At 33.4% G+C, this 12,827-nt stretch overlaps 1 pseudogene; it reads left to right on the forward strand.

The window, feature by feature from the left end:
- The first annotated feature begins 374 nt into the window (after positions 1 to 374).
- On the forward strand, positions 375 to 3,836 carry LOC120149020 (annotated as a pseudogene).
- The last annotated feature ends 8,991 nt before the right edge of the window (positions 3,837 to 12,827 follow it).

The following is a 12,827-nucleotide window of genomic DNA, read 5'->3' on the forward strand; positions in this document are numbered from 1 at the left end:
AGCGTTAGGTCCTACCGAAGAGAGTCGATTTTTCTCTGTTGCTTTCAATTTCAATTTTCATGATATCTGTTTGACTTACATGTAACCAAGTATACTACTTAATTGTTTGGGGAAAGTTGTTATTAGTTCGATAATAAGATACATTGAATCAGGCCAAAACTCTTGTTTTTATTCAAAGCCAGGTATTAACGAGTTAAACGGTTTTTGTTGAATACGAAATTATCCGTCCTCCCTTAGATTATGAATACGAAATTTTGTTGATTTGATTCATTTGGCCATTGTAATGGATTTGAGATGGTAACAAGTTTCTTTATGGAGCACTAAACAAAATAATATTTCTTACCTGTATAATCGGCTTATTTGTTAGAAGGAGCAGACGAATCCACTTTCCTCTTGTGGACCTCACCAGCACTTCAACCATGATTGTAAACGTGAAAGAATCGACAATGGTACAGCCGGCGGGGGAGACTCCACGGCGGAGCCTGTGGAACACCAACGTGGACTTGGTGGTACCCAGGTTCCACACCCCGAGCGTTTACTTCTACAGGCCGACGGGAGGGGCCAATTTCTTTGACCCGCAGGTGATGAAGGATGCACTGAGCAAGGCCCTGGTACCGTTTTACCCCATGGCGGGGCGGCTGAAGAGGGACGAGGATGGAAGGATCGAGATCGATTGCAACGCCGAAGGAGTGCTCTTTGTTGAGGCTGAAACTACCTCTGTTATCGACGATTTCGGTGATTTTGCACCCACCTTGGAGCTCAGGCAGCTCATCCCTACCGTTGGTTATTCCGGTGGCATCTCCACTTATCCACTCTTGGTTTTGCAGGTAATGATTTTTCACCTTATGTATCTTTTTTTGTTATTAATTAACTGAATATACGTAGCGTCACGTAAAGACGGTATCTTTTACGAAGATTAAGGAAAAGAATAATTTTATATACAAGATTAAGAGAATTAGGTAAATATGTATATCTTTAAAGATACTTTCTTTTCAGCTTTCTGAAATTAGATAAGTAAGATTTGATATATAAGCAATGTTAAAAATGAATAAAATAAAAATTTAATTATAAAATTGAAGTATGTAGTTAGGGATCGCAAACGAGTGGGGTGGGAGCGGATATTCTTTCTCCATCTTCATATCTACGTACTATTTTTGTATCTATCATCTACTCATCACCTACAACCAGGATGGGTGAAATTTTTAAATTCATGACACACTCACTATCCAATTGGATACCCACATTCCATCCCTTATTTGTTAGTACCCGTTTATATCCGTCCATATCCGCCTAACATCAACCTCACAAATTACATACCCAACAAAATATTTTAAAAAAAACACATTCATTACGAAGCATAATAAAATAAACCAAAGATTAATTAAATTTATGTCCTAACATTTGGTTAAATTATAAGTCATGTCCTATAAAATCTTAAGATTTATAGAATAGTCTCTGAAATTATATCTAAATTCATAATGTTCTAAAATTTATATGGTAGGTAATTAGTGGACGGGCGGATGCGGATCGGGTAAGGTCTTAAACCCTCATCTACCCACTACCCCGACGTGTATGACTTTTTACATTTCCACTACCCATTAAACTTATATCCATTCCCGTCCTAATTGAACGGATATGGTGTGAAATCCACGAAATTATATCCGTATTCCATCATGTACGTAGTTTTTTATATAAATATATTAGTTATTATTATTATTTTTAAGAATTGAATGTAACTGAAGAATTTTAATTATATTAAATTTAAAGGAATTTAAAAATAAAAGTAATTATTTAAATACTTCATTAATTATATAATTAATTTTAGATTAGAATATAAGATAAATTTTAAAATGTGTTCTTAGAATTTATATTTCAACTATAAATAAATTCATATATTCACAATCTATTAGAAACAAACCTATTAATCTATCTGAAAGAAAGCAGGAATTTGAGCCTCTTAAATGGATTTTTCAAATGGTGTGGTCACAACTCTCCAAAACTATTACTTCGGTTTGGTGATGCTTTTGTCGAGGTTTTTTTTTAAATAATTTATAGAAAGGATTAAAGTAAAAGGCAAATACCATAAGCAACGATTCTCCATTCCCGAATGAAATGATAAACAGTGTCAAATCAAGGGGGGAAATTGTAACCATTGAGTTGTTGCCTTTTCTTCTTAAATTCAATAAAGTAATGCATTTAATTAAAAAAAATTCTAAAATGGTAATTAAAAGAAATTTTTAGCCAGAATAGACATCTGCTGCATGGTGTTGCATTAAATTAAAAACAAAAAGAAAGGTTCTTATACCTGTCTGAACATATATGCCGGTATTGGCTGGATAAAAGTCATGTTAAGAGAAAGGAAAGCAGTCTATTGTGGAAGTTGTGAAACAGCAGCCTTCCATCCCACTCTATTGATGCATTTTGTAGTTTCAACATTTACAATTATTTGATTTGATTCACTACTCTACTCGAGTTGAGCCCTTTTATTTAAGATGTTTGCTGGCTGCCTTGCATAAGCCTCCAATGTCTATTTTGCTTCATCCTAATTCGGCGTCTGCTGGTTGCCTGCCTACCACCTAATCTATATTTAGTTAATATCCACCTACATAGATTGATTGTTATGCTTTGAACTTAAGCCATGACCTATGTCATACTTACAGATATTATCTTTGAAAGATCCTCTAAATTTTTAATCATTAATGATTACAGGTATATGTCATCCGTAGGGTCAAATCTATATTTGAAACATGGGTTTGGTTTTTGATTCTGTTCAGGTCACATATTTCAAATGTGGTGGAGCATCAATAGGTGTTGGCATGTAACACAATGCAGCAGATGGATTTTCTGGTCTCCACTTTATCAATACATGGTCTGATATGGCTCGTGGTCTCGACCTCACAATTCCGCCATTCATTGACCGGACCCTTCTCCGTGCTCGGGATCCTCCACAACCCGTGTTCCACCACATTGAGTATCAACCTCCTCCAGCATTGAACACTCCACCCCCGTCCACAGGTCCTGATAGCACGGCAGTCTCCATTTTCAAATTGACCTGGAAACAACTCAATGCACTCAAAGCCAAGTGCAAGGAAGATGGGAACAATGTCAGCTATAGCTCATATGAGATGTTGTCAGGGCACGTGTGGAGATCGGTCTGCAAGGCTCGTGGACTTACTGATGATCAAGGGACCAAATTGTACATTGCTACCGATGGAAGGTCTAGGTTGCGCCCCCACTTCCACCTGTTTACTTTGAAATGTGATCTTCACTGCTACCCCAATTGCAGAGGCTGGCGATCGGATGTCAAAGCCAACATGGTATGCTGCGAGCCGTATTCATGATGCATTGGTTCGGATGGACGATGACTATCTAAGGTCAGCCCTTGATTACCTAGAACTTCAGCCAGATTTATCAGCCCTAGTTCGAGGTGCGCATACTTTCAAGTGTCCAAACCTTGGGATTACTAGCTGGGTTAGGCTACCAATCCATGATGCAGATTTCGGTTGGGGCCGTCCCATATTTATGGGTCCTGGCGGGATTCCTTACGAGGGGTTATCTTTCGTATTACCAAGCCCCAACAATGACGGGAGCTTATCAGTTGCCATATCCCTGCAAACCGAACACATGAAAGTGTTCGAGAAGCTCTTTTATGGCATTTAAGCAAAAAAAAAACACCTACAGAAACTATATTCTGAACCTGGTCCATATCAGACTTGCCAAACTTTCCCTTTCCCATTTTTTTTCATACATGTTCATGTTTTACAGCCTCACATTTCACTTGAAATGTACCTCATATTCAAGCTTTACTGGTTTCAAGATATGTTTATGCATAGGGGGAAAAACTTTGGACACAAGTTGTATTACTGATTTTGGTTCAATATCGGTGTTGAATATTATTACAATGTTAGCTCACAAGAAAGAGAGGGAAAAAGGTCGAAAAAATATAGCATTTCCTATATGTTGGATCCTTGACTTACATCTGAACTTGTGGATTATTATTTGGTTCTGTAAATGCATGTCAAGTTAGTTAAATAGGACACAGGGTTTGGTTGTAAAGGTGCATTGCATACATGTCTTTTTTAGGTGTATCCTATTATATACATTTAGAGGACTGTATGTCCTAAAGCTTAGATACATGGGACATAATTGAAGGGAAGACATTGGTGACTCAAGAAATTATAGCCCATTTAGCCTACCATTTTTAGGGTTCTGCTCCTTAGACCCCCTCTTTCAAGAGGTAATTAACTAGGTACTTGATTTCTTTTTCCTTTTTCCCTGCATGAAATGATTCTTATTTGAGTGGCTTTGTTTAAATTACACAAACTGTAATTCTTTCTGCTTCTCAGTTTTGAAACAATGTCTGAAGTTCAAACTTCTCTGTTTTTCTTGTGTGGTTGTTTTCAAAGTCATCTTTTAAGTAAATCATCTTCCCAATTCTGAATATTTGTTCCGGGAAGGTGTAGATAATTATTCTAAAATTAAATTTAAAATAAAACTTGAGATTAAATTGTCAGTCTAATATAAACACGTTCGGCCTAACCGATGGAACAATCTGCAACAAAATACAGAGGATATGAACCGAGTCTGAGTTCTAATAACCATTTCTTTCTAAAATGACTTAAAATCTTTCATCAAAAAACTAAAAAAAAAAGACTTAAAATAAACATACTCAATCATCAAATTCAGCAGACTTTTGTATATATAAATCTATTAGAGGCTTGACGTATTCATTTACCTTCCCTTGGTAGGATTGGCCAATCTGTGCGAGTTATGAAGCAATGGCTGATTACGTGGTTGTGATAGTGGGATCTCTTGGTCTTGAACTAATGCATACTAGAGGAAAGCATCTCAAAGCAGAGTAAACGATATTCATTTTCCATTTTGATTTACCCTTTGCCGCTGGAGTTACGAAACTCTGCTTGGTTTAATTGGCTTGTCAGATTTTGCGGATTATATTTCTACCAAACTTGCTGGAAAATGTATACTAATTCATTCTACAGTTTATTGGTTAATATCAATTTGATCAAGTTACATGATAGTTAATACCAAAAGACATTGTGTAACATCCCAAACTATGGATTAGTGATTAAATTGTAAAATTTCAGAATTTGGTGATTTAAGTAGACTAGTTGAAAGGTTCAATGATATATTTGAAAGTATTTCCGGAAAGTTATTAGTAATTATAAAAGGAATTAAAGGGTAAAATGGCCATTTGACATTAAAGATATTTTTATCTCTTTTATAAGAGATAAAAACGTGGAAGATGAAAACATTTCATCATCTTCTTCATTTTTTCTTCCTTCTCGTGGAAGCTAAGCAAAGGTGAGTTCTGATTTCTTGATTATTTGTTGAATTAAAGGTTGGGTTTTGATCATTGGATGATAACTAAGCTTAAGGAAAGTTTAAGTTATCTTAAAATCAAAAGATAAAGGAGTTATGAAAGATTAAAGAAAATGAGTTTTTAAGTGAATCTTTGGAAAAAAGATAATAAGTTGAATTGGAAACTAAATTTGACTTGTCATCAACTTAATTAAGAGATATGAAGTGATAGAATTGGATTTAGAGCATCTTGAAAATTTGGTATGATTATTGATTTCCATATGAAAGATGAAATTTTGAGGTTAAAGATGAGATAAATTGATATAAATGAGTTTAAGCATGTGTATATGAGTTAAGGATATGAAAAGGGTTGAAATATGACACAATTAAATTATAAGAAGTAATTTACGTGCATAAATGGGAATTATGGGCAGGTGCATCGATGCACTATGAGTGTGTACCGATGCACTAAGACAAAATTTGAAGATGCATCGATGCATTAAGGGGTGCATCGATGCATGGATATTTCGAAGCTATTTTGTGTACCGATGCATCCATAGTGCATCGGTGCACTCCTAAAGGAAAAGCTGAAATTTGGTTCATTAAATTATCCTAAGTTATTAATACTGTTGAGTTAATCGATTTATGGAATCAGCCAAGAGAGAGGTGAATTGGCAATTAAAATTTTGGTGGAAGCTTTTGTAGAAAATTGAAAGTAATTGCACAACGATTTATAGTGGTTCGACTTTCTCAACAAAGTCTACGTCCACTACCTTAGCTATCCACACTAAGGATTTTCCAACAAATTCACTAATTTGTTCTTTCTTTTGAGGCCAAAGAGATAACCTTACAACTCTCTCAAGAATTATACCCCAATTCTTGAGAACACCCTTTCTCAAAGAGAAGATTACAAATTTCGTAAACTTACAAGAAAACCTCACAAGGTAAGATGTTTTCATAATTCTAGAACAAATAAAGAACACTCAAGAATAAATATAATTGAGCACAATAAGTGTTCTTGAAAGCAAAATGAATATTGAATGAAAAATAGGCTTGAAATGCTCAAACTTGAGGTTTGATGCTTTCTCTTTGATTCTCTCTTGATTCTAGTTGCTTGATATTTCTTGTTATTGATCAATGGCTTCTAAGCTTGTTTAAATACACAATGAATCACTTCTGAACGTTGGAGATTATTAATGAAGTTATTGGAGCCGTTTAAGTGTGAAAACAATTAATATTTCTTATTGGAGAGTGGGGGAATCGGTACCCCCTCATGGGGAATCGGTTCCCTAAGTGTAAAATTCAAATATTCGACCGTTGAATAGTGGGGGAATCGGTTCCCTCCGAGCATACTGGAATTTCTCGGAGCAAAACCATTCAGGGGGAATCGGTTCCCTCTGGACAAACTGTAATTTTTGGCTTTGAAACGGTTCGAAATACTTTGTAAAATTGTTTTGAAATTATTTTAAGATTAAAACTTAATTTTACACTTTAGTAAGGATTTAAAATGAACTTTGAAATACTTTGAGTAATATTTTGATATTCGATTTAATATATCGAATATTCTTAGAAAAATCATTTTCAAAATTAAAATTCTTTTAATTTAATTTGTTATATCGAAACATCAAAATGTTTTCAACAATCTCCCACTTTTTTATATAACAAAACATTTTAAGATTTTCTAATTTCAAAATGAATTTTGATTTTGAAAAATACTACTCCCCCTTACTTTAACACTTTCTCCCCTTTAAAAACACTTTAATATTTCTCCCCCTTTTTGTTAAATCAAAAAGACCTTTAAAAGATTTTAAACAAGTTTTTGAAAAACAATTAGCCAATTGATAACTAAATATAGCGTAAGCTGCTAAGATCATAATCAAGAGAAAGATTAGCCATTAGTTCCATAATTCAATATTCATAAACAATGTGAAATGGCAAAAAATTGGTCATAATGCAACTAATATGTAAATGATGCAAAAATAAACATTAAGCTCAAAATGAAAGTGAAAATCAAACCAAATATATAAGCATGTAAGTTCAAATATCCAATTATCCAACAAATTCAAACACCCAAAATAAAAACAATCCATGAACATCAAAATGTTTCACAATTAAAAGTTCTGAGTTCGGGACGATAAACTCATTGACCCATTGACCCTAAGACCAAGTTTGATAAACAAATTACTAAGGAGATAACCATAAACCAATGTTTCTATATTCGTGGAAGGAATAGTGTTTATGGAAACTCACTAAATATGATCTGTGGCAGATTAATTTTTTTTTTATGTTGGATACAATATATCCACCATATATATATGTTCCTAAAGGAGGAGTACCTACCTCCGGATGGTCTAAACTACCAAGAGATAAAATAATGAAGGAATCTATCACGATGAGTTCTTAGGGTACTCTCATTATCCTTAGACTTATATGGTGAATCCACAGTCTCGTTTTCATTAAACCTGAGTTATCTAGTCCAAAATGGGTAGCGATTGTGCCGGATTCAATAAAAATGAATTGTCCTAAAAGATAGGATCGAATTCTTATAGTTTCAGATCGACGCTCGTTTTGGACACATGCCACATTGGAATAGAAAAATGCAGACTAATTGATGATAAACCAAAGGTTTGAGTTTAAAGAGTTTATCAAACTTCTAGGATTTAAGAGTAGGAAGATATTGGAAGTCCATATCTTATATAGCTTGGATCGAAGGGATTTAAGAGTAGGATTTAAGAGTAGGATTTAAGAGTAGGAAGAGTTCATAATGGTCATATTTGGGTTATTTGGATTAGGTGGAGGAATAAGAGGTTGATTTTGACTTGAGCTACTAGACAATGTCCTAGGTCATTTAGAATTTGACATGGTTTAAGAATCAGAATAGAATATGTAACCTGCAAATTTAAACATATGTATGCAATATAATCAAACCCAAAACTCAAATGAGTCCTCAATATTTCAATGTTCTCTAAACCGAATCCTAAAGGGCAATGTTTTGAAAAACTATTTGGAAAATAATGTTTGAAAATCATAATACGTATAGTTTTTATGAAAACATAATTGAATCAAAAACATCAATTAAAACATCAATTTTCGATTTTTTTTTATTTCGAAATTTAAAAAAAAAGTTTTGAAAAATTGAGTGTTTTTGACGAAATTGGTTGTAAAATCATCATATAACCAATGCCCGATGTAATGTTAATCTTAGAACTAATCAAAATTAGTTCTAAGTTCAAAAATCAATGAAATAGAGGATTTTGAAATATTACCTTGAAAATTTGGATTTTATGAGAATGTGATGTTGTTTGCAAGGATTAGAAGTTGAAGAATGATCTAATTCCAACTTGTATTTGATGATTTTGGAAAAAATAGAGATTTAGAGAGAAAGAGAGGGATGAACAACGTTTAAAAAAGAAGAGAGGTTTTGAGAGAATGGGTTTTCTGGTCATGATATATCCAGAACCCGTGGGGGTATCGATTCCCTCAAGGAGGGAATCAATTTCCATTCAAAGGGGAATCGGTTCCCCTTCAAGGGGGGTATCGATTTCCTCTGTACTAAAATGCTAAAATCTGATTTTTAAACACTCAAAATGCTAAATTAATTTTCTCTAGTGGTATTGGCAACTCATATATTGAAAATTAATCATGTTCAATCCATCAAATTAATCTTTAAATTACATTTGAACATAAAGTTAATTTTCACCAATAATCATAAACTCCCCCTAACTAAAAGCAATGAATGCAATAAAAAATTACTATTATAAGCATTTTTCATTTATTCTTAAAAGTGCTAAATTTATTTTAAACACTAAGTGAAGATAGGTCAGTTAAACCTAATTCTCTCCTAAGTGTCCAAAAAACGTTCCTTGTCTAAAGGTTTTGTATAGATATCCGCTAATTGATGCAAAGTATCAACGAATTCTAGAACTATATCTTCCTTAGTGACATGGTCTCTAATGAAATGATTTCTTATTTCAATATGCTTAGTTCTAGAGTGTTGGATGGGATTTTTAGTGAGACAAATAGAATTAGTATTGTCACACTTGATAGGAATGGTACCTACTTCAATTCCATAATAAAAAAGTTGTTGTTTCATCCATAAAACTTGTGCACAACAACTAACAGCTGAAATGTATTCGACTTCAGTGGTAGATAATGCAACACAATTTTGTTTCTTTGAAAACCAAGAAATCATCATATTTCTAAGGAATTGGCAAGTACCGAAGGTGCTTTTCCTATCTAATTTGCATCCTCCATAATCCGCATCAGAAAAGGCATGCAAGATAAAGCTAGAGTCTCTAGGATACCAAAGTCCTAAACTAGGAGTGTCCTTAAGGTATCTAAAGATTCTCTTAAGTTAGTAAATGTGATTCCTTAGGGCATGATTGAAATCTAGCACATAAGCAAACACTAAACATAATGTTCGGTCTACTTGCAGTTAGATAAAGTAAAGATCCAATCATTGACCTATATAATTTAACATCTACACATTTACCTCCTTCATTTAAGTCAAGCTTTGTTGAAGAGCTCATTGGAGTGTCATGAGGCTTGTCATTTTCCAGTCCAAATTTCTTGAGCATATCTTTGACGTACTTAGCTTGATTGATGAAGATGTCATCTTTTCTTTGCTTGATTTGGAGTTCCAAGAAAAATGAGAGCTCCCCCATCATGCTCATTTCGAATTCTCTTTGCATTAACTTAAAAAATTCTTGGCAAAGAACATCATTAGTAGAACCAAATATTATATCATCAACATAAATTTGAACTACTAATAAATCTTTACCTTTATGTTTTAAAAACAATGTAGTGTCAACCTTCCCTTTTGAAAAACCTTTTTCAATTAAAAAGTTTGACAATATTTCATACCAAGCTCTAGGAGCTTGTTTTAAACCATAAAGTGCTTTTGTCAATTTAACAACATGATCTGGGAATTTTGAATCTTCAAAACCTGGAGGTTGTTCCACATACACTTCTTCTTTTATAAAACCATTTAAAAATGCACTTTTAACATCCATTTGATATAATTTAAATTCATGAAAACATGCAAATGCTAATAACATTCTAATTGCTTTCATCCTAGCTATGGGAGCGTATGTTTCATCATAGTCTATGCCCTCTTCTTGAGTATACCCTTGAGTAACAAGTCTAGCCTTGTTTCTCACTATATTACCACTCTCATCAAGCTTATTCCTAAATACCCATCTAGTACCTACAATAGATTTATTACTAGGCCTTTCAACTAATGTCCATACTTTACTTCTCTCAATTGATTTAACTCTTCTTGCATAGCCATAATCCAATGTTCTAATTTAATGCTTCTTTATATTCTTAGGCTCTATGCATGAGATAAATACATAATTACAAATATTTCTAAGAGAAGATCGAGTTGTTACCCCTTTGGATGGATCACCTATGATTTCACCATCCTTGACATAGTTGTACTCTCTTGGGTAAGATACTTCCCTTTCTTCAATGGTTGGATTCTCGAGAGGATCACGAGTTTCCTCATCTTTCGTTTCTTCCTTTGATGATGGTTCTCCAATGTCATGTCTAACGTCATTTGTATTTATAATACCTATATCATCATTCAAGCAAGAATCCTTCCTCGGAAGGAGATTATCATCGAAAATAACATGTATAGACTCTTCTACAACTAAAGTTCTTTTATTAAATACTCGATAAGCTTTAGAACTTAAGGAATAACCCAGAAAAATTCCTTCATCACTTTTAGCATCAAATTTGCCAAGATTGTCTTTACCGTTGTTTAAAACAAAACATTTACATCCAAAAAGATGAAAATAGCTAATGTTAGGCTTTTTATTTTTAAAAAGTTCATATGGAGTTTTCTTTAAAATAAGCCTAATCATTACTCGATTAATAACATAACAAGAGGTATTTGTGGCTTCCGCCCAAAAATATTTTGACAAATTATTTTCACAAAGCATGGTTCTAACCATTTCTTCTAAAGTTCGATTTTTCCTTCTCAACAACTCCATTTTGTTGAGGGGTTCTAGGTGCTGAAAAAAGTATGGCTAATACCATTAAAATTACAAAACTCAGTAAATCCAAGATTTTTAAATTCAATTCCATGATCACTCCTAACACTAGTTATAGAGTAACCTTTTTCGTTTTGGATTACTTTTGAAAACGTGATGAATTTTTCTAATGCTTCATCTTTAGTACTTAAGAATAGAACCCAAGTATATCTAGAATAGTCATCTACCAAGACAAATGCATATTGTTTTCCACCCAAGCTAGTAGTTCTAGATGGCCCAAGAAGATATAAATGGATCAATTGCAATAATCTACTAGTTGATACATCATTAATGGATTTAAAAGAAACTCGCTTTTGTTTTCCTTTAGCACAAGCATCACAGATTTTATCATTTTCAAATTTTAGTTTAGGCAGCCCTCGAACCAATTCTCATTGAACTAACCGTTGCAATACAATCATGCTAGCATGTCCTAGTCTACTATGCCATAACCAACTATCATGCTCATCCTTAGCAACTAAGGCACAAATTAGTCATATCAGTAGAATCTAAATGCACCATGTATATGTTTCCTATTCTATGACCAACAAGCATAATCCGATTAGATGCAATGTCAATGACTTTACAACCATTAATTTCAAACATGATATTGAATCCCTTATCGCATAATTGACTAATACTCAATAGATTATGCTTTAATCCATTCACATATAACACATTTTTAATTTGTATGGAAGAGGTATTACCTATAGTACCAAACCTTCAATGTGACCTTTGAATTATCACCAAAAGTCACTTCTCCTCCATTTTTGGCGTTAAGCTCTATGAACCAGCTTTTGTCTTCGGTCATGTGTCTCGAGCATCCACTATCAAGGTACCATGAATTTGGATTTGTTTCCCGTGCCTTGTAGCAATGCTCCTTTTTCCTACAAACATTGATTAATTTCTAATTTTTGGTACCCAAATTCTTTTGGGTCCATATTCATTAGTTTCTAAAATCCTTGTCCCCTTTGGTATCCATTTATGAAGGACATCCTTATTAGTAGTATCAATACCTTCAATGTGACCATTCAAGGTTTGTTGAGGACTTCTATGATTGTAGCTTTTAAAACTTTTCTTAACAAAGTTGGATTTTGAATTCTCACCTTTTTTAAAAAAAATTGTTCTAACCTTATTAAAAGAAGTTTTAAGATCATCAATCTTCTTTTGATGATCATCATGAAATTTTGAAAGTAAGTTATGCAAATCAGTATTTTTCTTTTCAAAATCATTAATTTTGATTTGCAATTCTTTGATCTTACTTTCAAGCTCATTGTTGGTCTTGGATATAAGACTATTTTCGTTTTTCAATTTTGAAATATCATTTTTGTATTTTGAAAATAGAGTCTTATAATCCGAAGCCAATCCATTATAATCCTCTAATAACCCATCATAAGATAATTCATCCAAATCTAATGAGTTAGAGGTTACCTTAGAATCTTCCCCGATAGCCATCAAGCACAAGTTTGCAACTTCTTG

This window comes from Hibiscus syriacus, unplaced genomic scaffold (assembly GCF_006381635.1).
Source record: "Hibiscus syriacus cultivar Baekdansim isolate YM2019G1 unplaced genomic scaffold, ASM638163v2 tig00110988_pilon, whole genome shotgun sequence".
NCBI classification, from domain to species: domain Eukaryota; kingdom Viridiplantae; phylum Streptophyta; class Magnoliopsida; order Malvales; family Malvaceae; genus Hibiscus; species Hibiscus syriacus.